This window comes from Alligator sinensis, unplaced genomic scaffold (assembly GCF_000455745.1).
Source record: "Alligator sinensis unplaced genomic scaffold, ASM45574v1 scaffold648_1, whole genome shotgun sequence".
Classification (NCBI taxonomy): Eukaryota; Metazoa; Chordata; order Crocodylia; family Alligatoridae; genus Alligator; species Alligator sinensis.
The window spans coordinates 552,499-567,990 of record NW_005842353.1 but is presented as its reverse complement, the minus strand read 5'-3'; positions in this window follow the sequence as shown (position 1 = coordinate 567,990).

Here is a 15,492-nt window from a genome sequence, read left to right as displayed (position 1 = left end):
TGGCATCAGGGATGGGGAGTGGAGCACTTCCTGGAGCCCGCAAAGCAGTTCCCCGGGGTCAGCGGAGCCTGCGCCAGCCCCTGCCCAAGCCTCCATCACTGGTTTGCCTCACCTCAGGGAGGAGCTGCTGCCAGCCCCAAGTGAGGCTCCTCCAGCTCCGGGACACTGCTCCGTGGGCTCCACTGGCTCTGGGAGATGCTACACTCCCCGGCCCTGACTCCACGTTCGTTCTCGCTCCCCTAGGCGATGTGGGTGAGCAGAGCAGTTCTCCAGAGCTGGCGGAGCCCACGCCAGCCCCCACCTCTGCCTAGGGGAGGAGCTTACCTTTACCAAGGTATGCCGCAGCTCAGCTCCAGTCCCGGAGGGTGCACGGCCTGAAAAAGTTTGTGCGCTGCCAAACTTTTACTCATGCGCGGCCGCACACACATGCACCTTAGAGGGAGCCTTGCCTGGGAGTATGCTGCTGAAACATTAGCACCTTTCGGTAGCTAATTTAATAACTGTTAAAAATAAAACTAACAAGAAAAACTTGGTTTGCTTATTTCATTGCATAAAACGGTGATCTGATACTCCGGGCCTTTTACAAACATGGAATCAAGTAATTAATAGATCCAACGCATGACTTTCCATCCACCAAAATAAACTGCTGCCTTCCCACCAACTCCACAACCCAAACCAACCTCTTGTGTTGGGGATCAGAGATAAAAGGTTTTTTTATGTCCTAAAGGTTTTGAACATTACCCAGCTTTGATAAATGAAGTCTGGAAGAACTTTGAGTAATCAGTTTTTTAGCTGAGAAAACTGACAGGCAAAAAGAGGAGTAACTGTACCAGAATAAAGTCATCTATTTGAGAAAAAAGATTGTCCCTGGGGAATTATATTAGCAGTTTCACATATGGAGTTATACTAAAATAACTATGCTAGCATAATTATTCTGCTGTAGTTTTGTTGGTCAGTTTCCTCATATGGAAAGACCCCAGAGGACCAGTCATCAGAACATATCTTTCCACTATTTCCCTCCTCTTCAACCAGGGGAGCACCTCAGTGGATAACAATTTTTATTATACCGCATATGGTATAATCCAGGGTGGATTTAGGATTGTGAAAAAGGGGTTGCAAATGATATGGCATGTCAGCACATATAACACAGCACATACTTTTCTTGAGCTTTACTAACGTGGTAGGGGCTAGCAATATATTATTCAGTTTAAGATCAAAGAAAAAACAAATTTGAATGTGCACTAATTTGCCAGAGTATATATAAAGTAAAAAAAATACCAAAAACTAGGCAAAATATAGTCAAAGGATATTGTATCTTTAGTCCTTTAGGGCATTTCTACACATGTACGCAACACTTGCAGTTGTATAGGTGGTGAAATGCGCATCAGCGCTGAGAAAATAGTAGTGGCACACTTTTGAACTAAAACACATCAGAGGCACTTAAGTTCAAAAGCTCACCACCGCCATTTTCTGCGTGCTGATGTGCATTTCACCACTTACACAACTGCATGTGGAGCAGTGCAGTTTGCCTCAGCTCACATGTGGAGCAGACTTGATTGATTAATTGAGTCTGCTTCAAACCGGCTGATCTCTGGCGCATTGTGGGACAAAAATGTATGTGTATAAATGCCCTTAGTCATTATAGCTAAGTGTACATCTCTTATTCAGATTCATAAAACTAAATCTAGCCTTCTTGGCAGTGCCTCCAGTACTTGACGGTCAGTCATTTCTGTACCTGAGCTAATATTACTACACCTGAGTTAAAGTCTTTAGCTTGAGCTAAAAACTGCCTTCAGGGTTGTAAAACAGAGGATAGAGATTATCAGAAAAGGCTAACAGACAGCAATAATGGGGAAGAAACAATAGTTTGAATAGTGAAACCTCAAGACCATTAAAAAGGATACACAGTCATTGACGCTTGAGAAGTGGAGATTAACATGAATATGGGAGATGATAATAATGGCTCATGAATTCAACTGACTCAGCACTACCTGAATAGAAATGCTGCTGCCTCTCCCAGGCAGTTTGGTTTAAAGTGTGGGTGGAACAGGAATCAGAGTGGGAGGTTGCAACTACACAACTGCAACCTCCCCCAATTCCCCAATCTGCCCCTGCACATGGGTAGATATTGGACCAGATTTTTCCAAGGGCAGCTGTGCGCTATTCCACTAATACAATACTGTCTTGAGACCTGCTTAGCAGGACACAGGAGCATAATTTGGCATAGGATGAGCTCTGATGTAGTAACTTTCTTGGCAGTCATCTCTGCTCCCTTGTTTCTGACGTGCATCAAGCTATCCTCAACCGGGTTTAAGGTTCTGTGCAGGGGTTTCCTAGACCACTAAGACTCAAACCATTATACAGTAGCCATATTTTCTGGCTTCTGAATGATTGTTTGAGCTATTGTGAACAACGGCATTGGAACATACCCATTCTTGGCCAGGTGTTTGGCTGTGTTCTGCTTTGTGTCTGATCAACTTTTCAGGACTCTCTCAATAATGGGTTAAATTGTTATATGGAAAGAACAGTCTCTTGCTATGTGGCAGACTAGGTTTAGATGACTCTGGATTTGAATGTTGCTACTTGGGTTCATCTCTACTCTGGAGAATGCCTCATTGCAAACAATATAGGTCAGAACAGTAATGATTTAAAACTGATTAGCAAAAAAATTTAAAAGGTTGGTATATCATGACTTTATACTGTCTTTATACTAAATGACTAAAAACTGTGTTTTGGACTTTTTTTCTCTTTTTTAGTAGCAGTATTCTTTTCAAGAACATATTCATTTGGCTGTGCCTGAGCCCCTTTGATATGCCTTCTGCAAATTTGAGTTGTATGTTTTATTTGCACAAATATTTAGAGAAAGTAAATCTCCAAGCTCTCTGCAAAAAGGTAGTGTTTTAACTAAGATACCAGGCTGGGTAGTAGGATGTATGGGTCCATTTCCAGCTTTTCCAGAGACTTCCTGCTTGACCTTGAGCAGATGCCTGAATCTTTTTGTTTTGTCTTTGTAAAATAAAGATATTTCCCCTACATGTTATAGGGCATTGAGATTACATTTGGTAATGTCTAAGACAGTGGTTCGCAAACATTTTTTTCGTGGACAACTTGAAAATTGCTGAGGTTCTCAGCGGGCCACTTAATAAACATTTTTTTCTACAAATCAAAGCATACAACTCATATTTTAATATCAGTAGTCTTACCTTTCTAATGTGATGGATGTGCAGTTTTTCTGAGCAAAGTTCTGGGAGGTCAGGTGTAATGTTCAAGCCTTAGCCTCGAGTCACCTTTCTGCAGACCACCTGAATGGAGCTCACGGACCAGTGGCAGTTTGTGGTCCACAGTTTGAGAACCTCTGGTGTAAGAGATGGCCAGTTATTGGGGAAACAAGGCAAGGTGGTACCTGTAGAGACATAATACATAATTTCAACCAAAATTATATTAATACTGGAAGTGCTTGTGAACTTGTCCACTAAAGCAGGGGTTGGAAACCTTTTGCCACTGTGTGGTGCTGCTTGCAAACTGGTCCACATCATAGGCCACAATTCTATACCTCCCTGGAGCACCCAAACCACCCACACTTACCCTGACTGCTGGACCCTGTTCCCAAAGTCAGTGGAGAGGGGTAAATTCTGTGACAAGGGTAAGCACAGACATGAGAGCAGCAGGTGGGCAGTATGGAGGGGGTGGGCTGCGTAGCCCAGCTGCATACCGCTTGCTAGCCAAATGCCTCATGCCACCAGTTCAGACTTTGACAGGCCAAATCCAGACTCTTCTGGCCTGCAGGTCAGGTAGGTAGGTTGCCTACCCCTGCATTAGAGGAACAAAAACAGATATGGTAGTGCATCTTTACATTTAAATATTCATAATCTATCCATAAAATAAAGCATTTTATAGGATACTTGGAGTATAATACTGAAGCGAGAATAAATGTCAGAAAACTACAAAGAATCGTTCATGCATGTTCTGTCATGATATTATGTCACTGTACAACAGTATTGGGTTAAAATATACAGCAAAAATGTATGTAGCAAAATGCAAAAAATAGCAAAGTAGCAAAAAATGTCAAACATGTGTAGCAAAAATTGGGGTGTTGTATTGTGGAGTGTTCATGTAAATTCCAGGTATTGCAACATAAACAGCTTAGAGTTGTCAAAATATGGCTTAGTTCTCGAGGATAAAGTTTGAAAAAGTGGTCATTGTCTGCTGCACTAAAAGGACCTGTGGTATGATGTCCAGGTTCATACCATCTGTTCCAGATCAGGCTATATCCTCAACAAGACACTGCCTAATTAAGTGGTGGTGGCTTTGTAAAACAGACAATTGTTCATTAGGGAGTAGACTGAAATTACCAGAATTACTTTACTTACAACCTACTTTGAATTCAGGTCTCCAGAAGCAATAGAGAGGCATTTGCATTAACCTACGTTTTACTAAGCCCTCGATAATTTGCCTTTCAAATTAGGGCTGTTTTTGAAAGTTTCCATCCATCTATAAATACTTTTGTCAGAGGAAACAAGACTCACTTTCGTATCCCAGCAAATCCTAATGAAAATCGCTGGTTCTGCAAGCTTTTCCCTAAAAGCCATTGCAGTTTGGATTTTTATAGACTGCAGCTGCCTGCATTTTATCCTGTATTTAATCCCTTCTAGCCAAGGAGCTGCTATCAGAGGGTTGCCTTCCAGGTGTCCTATCATGTGCTTTTATAACTTGGGTCCCTCAAAAGCATCATTTGATTGGCCATATCGAGTCCTGATTTGCATTGCATGCAGATTCCCTGCTAATCCTTTTGTGCATAAATAGAATTCAGCATTTAACAAAAGTAGTTAAGCATCTACCATTAAAAGCTAAAAGAAATCCTTTCATTATTTTAATTAGCTTTGCATTTCTAAAATGCTTAGGGATCACTTAAAGTCCACAGATGCTTCAGAAAGAGCCATGGTTCATTGCACAGACAGTAGTTATGTTGCCTGGACTAAGCACAGCTGAAGAGATATGCAGCTGACGTAACTTTGGAAGGTCACAGTTGCTGTATTTACTGCAGCTTATTATTAGCTGGAAACTCTATTTTTGCTATTGAGTGCACTTGTCAAATGCAGGCTCATTGTCAAGGGGCAGTGAAGAAGTGATATTCCCTGAGAAGCTGTCCTTCTTATGACCGTTCAATAGTATCTCTAAATGAAGATTTAATGTATTTTGAATGGAAAACAGAATCTGTATTCCATCCATTTTGAGTCAGAGAAAAACAAAAGCATAAGCAGCACTAAGCCTTCTCTCCATGGATAAATTTCTGCAGAGCAGCAGGACTTTGGCAGCAGAACTGAGTCAGAATGCACCATTGGCATAAAATACAGGGTAATTTGGGGGGAATAGTTAACCAAAAGGGCATATTAGGGGGCAGTGACTTTAGTCAGTAAATTCCCATCTTTATATTGCAGTGTTATATTTTTCTAAGTATCATTTTCTTTCCTTTCCATGTGTTGTGCATCTGCTCTACTGGCTCCAGCCAGGAGAATAACCATATGGAGACATGGAAACCTCCACTACATTGATGCCAGAAGACAAGTTTATGTTCATTCCAAATGGCATGAAGGACCATTTGTCAGTTTTCCCTTTACTTCCTTTCCATTGGCTTAAATATATTGTGTTGTATAAGATACACAGAGAATAGTCTCTTTGCTCACAAACTGAAAAGATTCTTCATGTAACTAGGATTCAGATGATCTATGAAGTTTGCCTTAAAATGCTGAGAAGCCTTGGGACAGAAAGTCTATCAATGCCCTCTTCTTAGTCCTCCGTGAGTTAGCTGTCAGTGCAAGACCAGCGTTATTTTTCCTCCCTTCGTCAAACTTTTCAATATAATAGTTTTCACCAGTGCTTCTTTTAACAGGGTTTTTTTTTTGGTTCATAGAGACATTTTTCTCAGTGGGAAAACTAATTTAAATTTCTCCTGAGTTTGGCCATTAGATAATGCTTTAAAGTCTGCATTGCCTTCATACTTTTAATGAAGTTCAGATTGATTTTCAGATTATATGCATCAGTGTACAGGAAAGACAACCAGCTTCAGAATGGCTTGAACTCAGTAGATGTATAAACAAAGAAGTGACTTACAGAGATCTAAAGTTGGTTCATGTTTGTCTCTGTAGAGTTGCCTGTCATACAATGAAAGGTCAAAGAAAATGGTCTCTAGGAGTCAAAGAAAATGATCTTGTTATTTTGGACAGAGCAGTGATTAGAAAAGAGAATCTAAGAGCCCAGTGGTATTAATTATCACCAAAGCACCCCTTGATGTCACTGGGAGCATAGCTAAGTGCTGCCTACTCTTATGTATAAACAGCTATTGGAAGTATGTGTGAACTGGTGCCCAGACACAAGAGTGACATACAAGTCTGCCCTTGAAGGAATGTGGAATGTTGGATTTATTTACAGAAGGTAAAATTCACTTCACTTGCATACAGCTAAAATAATGTTATTAATGAAGATGACATGCTGGCAATGCCCCATGATCCTGGGTCATGGATCTGGTGCAGTCCTGGCACAGCCCAGCATCAAGTGGGCATAGAACCTCTATGCCAGTTGGAATGACATGTTCTGACCAGGGTTGACCTCTATGCTAGCCTATACAGAGCTAATGTATATACGCTGTCTGTTGATGTTGCATTTTGGTATTGTAGGCAGAGAGAAGTGTATAAGTCTAGAAACTCTTGTGGTAAACTGAATAGAAATGTACTGAAGTAAGACTAGAACTACACCTTAGAGTAAATTTTCTTGTTGCTTCTTAGACCAAGGTTCTCTTTTGTGTACAGAGCTCTTCCAACAGTTTACTTAAAAAAAGTAAGAAGTCCCTAGCACATGCTGAATTACTTGAACATTTCTTCACTACTTTGCAGATTCATGCATTTATTTTGGCTATTTTTAACTTTCTGGAGTCAACTTTGCTGCTCCCACTCACTCTCATGTTTCCAGTGCCATTGCTTCTCTGCCAGATGGGAATTACAATGAACAGATCATCCTAATGGCCTGTAATTCCCCAGACTGACCCCCTAGGAGAAGGAAGCAGAATTTGAACAGGGAGCCAGAGCCTTGGAGATTTCAGTGATAGCAGGAGACCCCTCAGAGGCTATATGCAGCCCATGGGCCACTAGTTGGAGAGCCCAGGTCTACATCTATAAATGCCAATTCAGAAAATAGTCTCATTCCTTCCACAAAGCTACTTCATTCTGAATTTCATTCAAAGAAAATACAGAAGGCATAAGCCCCCCCCGGTACCCAGTGTTCAAGCTCTTTGTTTCAGAATGCTGTCACAGTTTGCAAAAAGGCAGCATTAATCCACAGGGAATTACAAGAGCTTCTCTAAGGCTGTAATGTACTAGGTACAGATTATATATATATATATATATAGAGAGAGAGAGAGAGAGAGAGAATAAAATACATTAGGTAGGGAAATTATGGGAGCAGAACCATTCACTAAGTATGAGGTATGTTTTTCTATGAGCTTTTCTGATGATACTTGACATTTCCCTAATTGTCAAAGATATTTTCAGCCTATCTTTTAAAGCCGATTTTTCTCTCGTCACATCATACCATGTTAGATGTCAAAAGTTCCCATTCTGATACAGGCTTAGATAGTGCTTGTGGCTAGGGACAGACATTACACATAAACTGGTTCAAGTGATCAGAAACTGGTTTAAACCTGTAACAAAACAGATGTTCAGTGCACATAAACTTCTTTGAAAATGGGTGAAACCAGTTTGAGATAAGCCTGGCTGAATGTAGTATAGGACTTAACTGATTTGGCTGAAACTGGTTTATACAATGTCTGTCCCAGACCCCGTGCTGGTTTAAGTTAAATCAGAGTCCCCCAGCATCCCGGCATGCTCTCTGGGCTGGGCAGGGCTCTCTGCTCCACAGCAGAGCTGGCCCCTCCCCTCTGCTCCCTTGCTGGAGCTCAGCACAAATAGCAAGGCACATGAGGCTGGCTTCCCCGTGCCCCCCTCTCCCTCCCCTCTCACCGCTTAAACAGAGATCCCTTCCTCCTCTCTGCCACAGCAGGGACCATAGCCAGCATGTGGTATGCTAGCAATGCCAAGAGGTGTGTGTGTGTATCTCTCTCTCCAATTTCACTGGGATAGGCAGACAGAACATTGACCACTTAGGGCTTTTGGAGCTAATCAACAGGTCAGTTGCTAAGCTGTTTAAGAAGTTTGAAGTAATGTGGAGAGGGGCTATTGTTTTGCTAATCAGATGACAAAGGCTGTTAGTTTTCTGTTTGCCCTCTCGCCTGTCAGTTTGCTGCAGACAGTATGGCTAAGCAGGGAGGGAGATAGAAAAGCTCCATATCATCAACAGATGCATGCACTGTACTCTGCCCCTCCGCCTTGCTTCAGAGTGCTAGCCTGGGGCTGGGGGCTGGCAAAACACTCCCACCCCTTGAGCAGCCAGTGGGAAAAAGCCTGGGACCATGCAGGCAGACTTCCCTAGTAAGAGAGTCCTGCTGGGGCCTGGCCAGGCCCCCCTCAGCTCAGCTCCATGCAGAAGGTAGCCTGAGCCACTGCAAGCATGTGCCTGAATTTTCTCAGTCCAGAGAGAATGTCTGTCCAGTTTCAAACCAGTTCAGCCTAGTCAGGTTCGATTAACCTGCAAAGATTGAATCAATTCAGGCTCAGGCTGTTTGAATGTCTGTCCCTAGCCTGTGTGTGTGTGTGTGTGTGTGTGTGTGATATCTATCTGTTTATAGAATCTGCTCCTACTATTTTCTAAATATCAAGGTTAATAATATGTACACTTGTTTTTTAGTTGTGCTCTCTTTATTGTTCCAGCCATCCCTAAGAGGCACACTCTTTTTTTCCACTAACCTTTGGTTATTTACATTTGTGAAAATATGTCTCATTCTTATGGTGTTGAATTAACAGTGCAAATATCATCTCTGAGTCTTCTAAATATTGTTGGTCTATTTTGGGCTGGATTTTCCTCTGCTCACCATACACCTTGAATGGCATTCCCCCCCCAAGAAATCTTAGCAGGATCCACAGGACCCTGGTCATGAAGGGTGTGTACTCCTATTCACCATGTGTAAGAGTGTCAGAACCTTGCCTACCTTTCTTTTTTATATACCTCTTCCTGGAATAGCCTACGCCCGACTGGAGAGGATCCTGTCTCAGGCCCCAGATGGAAGTGATCAGAGACTAGATTGAATAATCCCCACGGGATACTGGAGGAGGGCAGCTATCTGATTATGTCTTTATGAGCACAGCAGCAAGCTGTCTGGGCAACAAACTACCTTGCTGCATTCCTGGCTTGCTTGGAACTCCTCACCTAAAGATGCTTCTGGCACTTGATCTTGGCTTTTGATTTTTTATCTGTATTCCTGGCTGGTGACCTCACAACACAGGTGACCGACCTCAGCAACCTGCACCTTGGTCCCTTGTACTTCTCATTCCTGAGTTTTGAAATTCACTGGGTATGTTCAGGGTTCCAAATGTTGTTCTCATGAGTTTTTAAGTAGTATACATTTATCAAGCAGACAGAGTGTGTGTTTATATGTTTGGAGGGAGAGAATAGCAGGACGAATCACGTTTTGAATGGAAGATGACAAAACAGACTTTAATATTCTCCCCTAATCTCAATTTCCTCTGAATTCTTTTATTAGGGAAAAATAGCTTGAAGCATTGAAGAACTTTATAAACTCAATTTAATCAATTTTTGTCAAATATTGTTTTCTGGTATACTTGAACAGTCTCAGAATTCAAGCATTGTGATGGTATAACGTGATTTATTGATTTCAACTGCAATTCCTCTAAAGTCGCTGGGAACTTTGTCTGTGCACGGACTGAATCAGATATTTAGGATAGCATCTCAGTTCATAATTAGGGTAATAAGAAAAGGTAAGACTGTATGACAAAAAAATGTGTTCCACATGACTTCCCTGGAATCACAAGCTAGCAGGCAGAATAAAAGGTTAAATCCACTTTCATTTTGCAGATTTTCTTGTTTGAAGAAAATCAATCAAAACAGTAATTGGAAAATAGGGGAAAAAACTTTGCTATGCTTATGTATCAATATGCTTACCAATGATTTATTTGCCACAGTTTTCTATATACAGAAGGCTACTATAAACTCTTGGATACATGATTCCTAATGTAACTTAAGTTATTTTTATTTTCCCAGTGACTTTCAAGTGGAAGTTTCAGTATTGGATGCCTGACATACATTAACATTTACAATCTCAGTGCATTTGCATGGAGCAATAGACACTCGATGCTTTTTTGCTCTGCATCATCCTTAAATCTGTTCTTATACTTTTTATAGGAAGGACAAAGTAAAAGGATTTGGCAAGGTAATTCAACCTGCCACTCTGAACTAGTGGGAGAGTTGTTAGAGAATACTGGCACTAAAGACTTTTTATAAGGGTCTTGCACAGAGAAGATGGACAATCTTTCCTCTGAGCCTCTACCTTCCTGGCTTTCTTTCAGCACTATTGTGTGTGTGATAGACTTCCAGCCATAAATGCAGCAGAAAACATCAATTATTTCAAATAATACTAAGCAGCTTTTCTTTAATCTTTTCTACTATGTCCTGAGTAATTCTTTGTAGAACAAATATTTGCTGTCTCAGGAAAAAAATCTGCCAAGTTTTAGAAGGAGTTATGTTGGGATGAACTTATTCATAATGATTTTTACTGGGCTCTTTGTGGACAAGACAAGTGAGAAAAACGGTTTCTTTTCCAGGACACTTCTGCTTCACTGCACGATGTCTGTGCCACCTTACCTCTGCTACTTATCCTTGTTATGTGTTGTTTTTGCCTCTGGTTAGCAGTTACTCCTGGTTGGGGGCTCTAAAGGTATAATGAGCAATTTGGATTTATGGATTTCTGCAGCTACTTAAAAGGGAATTAAAACAATTATGAGCTAGCTTCTGATTCAAGCCTTCCAAAAATCTAAGCCAGGTCTCTTTAATTTTCACAAAATCCTTTTTTCTATACAAAAACTATCCACATTCTTTTTCTGTTCTTGTTCTCCTTCTGTTCTTGCTCTCCATACAGTTACTACAATGAATAAAAACATGCAGTGGATTTTTAAAACAAACACTGCCAGTTTGGAAAATCTGTGTAGTGCTAAAAACAGGCACCCAGAATTCTTAGTGCTGATGCATAGAACCAGAGTGGCATTCAGTGCTAAATACAGTGATGCTGTACAATTTTTTTCAAGTCCTGTCTTTGAAAAGGAATCTAACTCTTCATGTGAGAGATTTATATTTAGCCAAGCTATCTGAAACCTGAGCAGATGATGGTTAACTATTCTTATGTTTCTAGGCAAATTAATTATCATATCATGCCACCTAATAAAGTACAGTTAGTGATGTTAGTGATAAGTAAACAAAGACAATCAGTCAAAAATGTTCTGCACTTACACAGCATGACCCGGTGTCCATTGTTAGTCATTTTTTTACTGTTGTTTAGTGTAACTCCTTCAAATCTCCATACTTTCTCACCGAGTAATATCTTTAATGTTATTACTGTCAGATACTGTGTAGTGTAATTTGAACAACCTGTGCCTCCACGAAGGGATGTAGTGGCAGAATGGCTAAGGTATTTTAGTCCAGATTCAAAGGTGTGAGTTTGAGTCTTCCTCTGGATTCATAGTGAAGGTTCGCTCCTTAGGCAACACAGGTGTAAATAAGTACATGGGTAATCTGATGCTAGCCATATCATTCACTCATGTGCTCTTGGCTACAGAAAGTGACATGCTCTACCCATGACAGGCCTGTGGGTCCTCTTATCTCTGGAAAGAACTTTGGCCTCTTTGTATGTGTCATTCTCGAGTCAGGCTACAAAATATAAGATATTTGCATGACTCTAAGTCTAGGGACAGAAATTACACGTAAACTGGTGTAAGTGATTGGAAACCAGTTCAAATGTGTAACACAACAGAAGTTCAGTGCACATAAACTGCTTTCAAAATGGCCAAAATTGATTTAAAATAAACCTGGATGGATAAAGTATCAGACTTAGGTTCAATTGGTTTATTAAACTTCTGATCCCCTCCACATTCAAGTTAACTCACAGTCCTCCAGCATCCCAGGATAACTTGCATCTCCCCCGCAACCTCCCCTTCACAGGGTGGGCGGGCTAGCCTTGGCTCAAGCTGTTTGCTTCAGCCAAGCAGGGAGGCTTACTCTAGTGCCCTGTGGCTTCTAGCCTGGGCCACTGCAGGCATGTGACTTTATTTCCAGAACCAAAAGTGAATTTCTGTTCATTTGCTTGTTGGTTCAATCAGCACAGCTTAGACTAACCTGCAAAGACTGAATTGATTCAGTGTCAGGCTTTTTGACCTTTTGTACTTAGCCTAAGAGATCATATCTACAGTACTTGTTATCATGGTTTGTCATATGACCACAGCTACTAACCAGAATTTCTGTGAACCACTTTTGGAGGATGTCAAGTTCATGCTTACCTAGAGTAGGTGGAGGTTGGTCTGTTCCAGTACATTGGGATAGAGTTACATGATTTATGGTTTCACAAGAGAGAGTTCCCTACAACTTTACAGTTAACAAACTTTTCTTATTATTAATAAAAACACAAATGCTTTGTGTGCAGGGGGTTTCCCTCACAATTTTTTTGCTGATGGTTCCTGTCTAAGCTGCAATGCAAGCAGTATGCTTGACTGGAAAGGAAATGATGTCTTAAGTGGATGTCAATCGGTGTCAAAGCGATGCTCATTTTAGTGCAGATTTACATGCAGAAATCAAATGCTGGCTTGTGGAAGCATCCCGTGTTACCTGTAGATCCTGTCAAGCATGGGAACTCCTGCAGTTTCATTAATAGAATGGCAGCAGCTGTCTTTTTGGTGATTTCCTATGTAACACCACTATAACATGACAATGACACGTTACATTTTATAATCCATTTTCTGTTTCTTTGTTTTCATTATTTCTTTTAAAGACCAGAAAAGAAAGGGAGAATGTTATGAAGTGAGGAATTCCTTTTTAGACCCTCTCCAAAAAGTCTATATCATGTTAGATCTGGACATAATGGTGTCTTAGAGCAGTGGTTCTCAACCTTTTTCATACAGGGACCCATTGCTAAGATCAATGGCTTGTATACCCACACCACCCTGACCTGACCCACAGTCTCCTGCCCCCCTGGGGCCTATTGGCACCCCTCACACCCAAGCCACAGCCCCCTGGGCCTTGCTGGTTATATTGACCCCCAAGTCACAGCCTCCTGCCCCCCACCCCGGGCCATGCTGGTGCCCCTCACTCCCAATCCACAGTCCCCTGCTGGAGGGAGCCCCCCAGCTGCCTCTGTCCTACTTAGGCCAGAGCATGAGCAGTGAACGCGGACCCCTGCGTGTATGGGCTCTGGCCCCATGCCACCAGCCCAAGCATGCAGCTCCCCACTGTGAAGGACCTCCCCCGCTGAAGGGCCAGGCACCTTCTCCCCCCACTTCCCTTGTCCTGCCATAGCTCTGCACCAGGCCACTGTCCCCAGCACTGGCAGGCAGGCACATGCGTGTACACACACACACCCCCCATCAGCCCTCTGGACAGTCCCCTGGACCTCCATCCCCCACTCCCCATACTTACCTGCACTCAGTGTCTGAGGCTGGTCCCACAACCCGGCCTTGCTTTATGCTAGTCACATGTGTCTGCGCGTGCAGACGCACGTGTTCCTGCTGCCTCCAGTCATCCCAAGCAGCTGCTTGCAGGCTGGAATGGTGCTGTCCTACAAGGGGAAACCCATGCTTTCACAGGTTTTTCTGGGGACCTGCTCACAACCCTTTCAAATATTCTTGTGACCCACTTTTGGGTCTCGAGTCACCGGTTGAGAAACACTGTCTTAGAGTACAGAACTTGCTTTCAAATACAAGCTAATGATGCAAGTACAGATGTCCTCACAATGTATTGTCTTGTAGCTGTATAACAAGGCATTGACAAACAATAGTTGAAATAAGTTGGCTATGTTTGTACAGGTTCCTGCATCTAATACTTTAAGTCCTGCTTCTGTCTCAGAGTTCAATAGGTTTTTCAAAATACATGTTATTTTTACTTCTGCACTTGTTTTTGTTTACCGATTTTAATTTCCAATTTTCTGCTACCTCTTTGAAACTGTAGTTGTTAATCTTATACTTTCTTGTTTCTATTGGAAACCAGGGCTGGGCCTATTGGAAATGCCCACTGGAATGCTGCCAGATATTGCTGAACCGAACCAAGCTTTATGTTGCTACCATTGGACTGTACTGAATTCTTAATTAAATTATTTCTTGTTGCTAAACTGTCTGTGTTTCAGCATGTTAGCCTTTTGGCTTTTCTACATGTCTATGTTTTCATACCATACTCAGTTTCATTAAAAAATAAGAATCTCTGTTTCCCACATGAAGTTTCTTATGCTCTGATCTTATTCCTGTCAAGTAGGATTAATGCCTCAAGTAGTGTTCTTGAAATCCATCATCACCGCACATCCATAGAATGTTAAGGCCAGAACAGACTAGTATGGCTGTTTAATCCTGACACCTGGGTAGCACAGGAGATCATACCTTCTACTTGAACTAGAGCACATCTTTCAAAAGGCATCCAATTACGATCACAAGATAAGAATAAAGGTATATGAATGTGGCCCCAGGAAAACATGATGCCGGTCAATACACTGACATGTTAATGTCCAATATCAGGTCAGTATCATGCCTCATCTTGACATCTTGGTTTACAATGGAGTAAAAAACAAAATTCCAGCTAGGTTAATTATTTGGCCTGTTATTTCCAGAGAACTGCCATCCAGACCTGCCTTGCTCATTAAGTGTTGAGGCTATTTTAGGGTACATTGTGGAATAGTTGGTGTCATACTGGCAATAGGAATTCTTTTTCACTCTTATATTTTATGATCTTACAGCAGTATGTATAACAGTACACCATATAATAAGCATGTTGGATCTTTTCAGAAGTAAGCCTTATTACATGGTCTTCCAAGATTATCTATGTGGGAAAGTCCCATGAATCTTGGAATCACTGGGGTTCAGTAGAATTAACTCTAAAATATATAGAATTTAACAAAAGAATATGCATTTTCTAGGTATAGAATTCTACAGTATAACTCAACAAGCTTGCAGAGAGATCATGGTTTTCTATTGCATTATGAAGGGCTTTTCTATAAGGGATAGTTTATCCACCTATTTTAAGTCATCCTCTCATTAACAAAGTAGCTGGTTGTACCTGTAAGAATCTGTAGAGCTTTACTGTCTTCACTTTATACAATAGTAGTATAACTTTAATTGCCAGTAATCCCATTTGACATTGAAATGCCATTGACATTTGAAAATCCAATCACTGCATGCATTTTCACTAGTCTTCATCAAAAGCAACTCTGAAGTGAGGATTTGGTGCACAGTTTTGCCAGCAATTCATGAGGCGTAAGAAAGATCAGCACCTTTTGCTATCCTTCTGCAATGCTGATAGCAGTGAGACTAGCCAGCCAGTAAACACAGTAGATATGTTGGG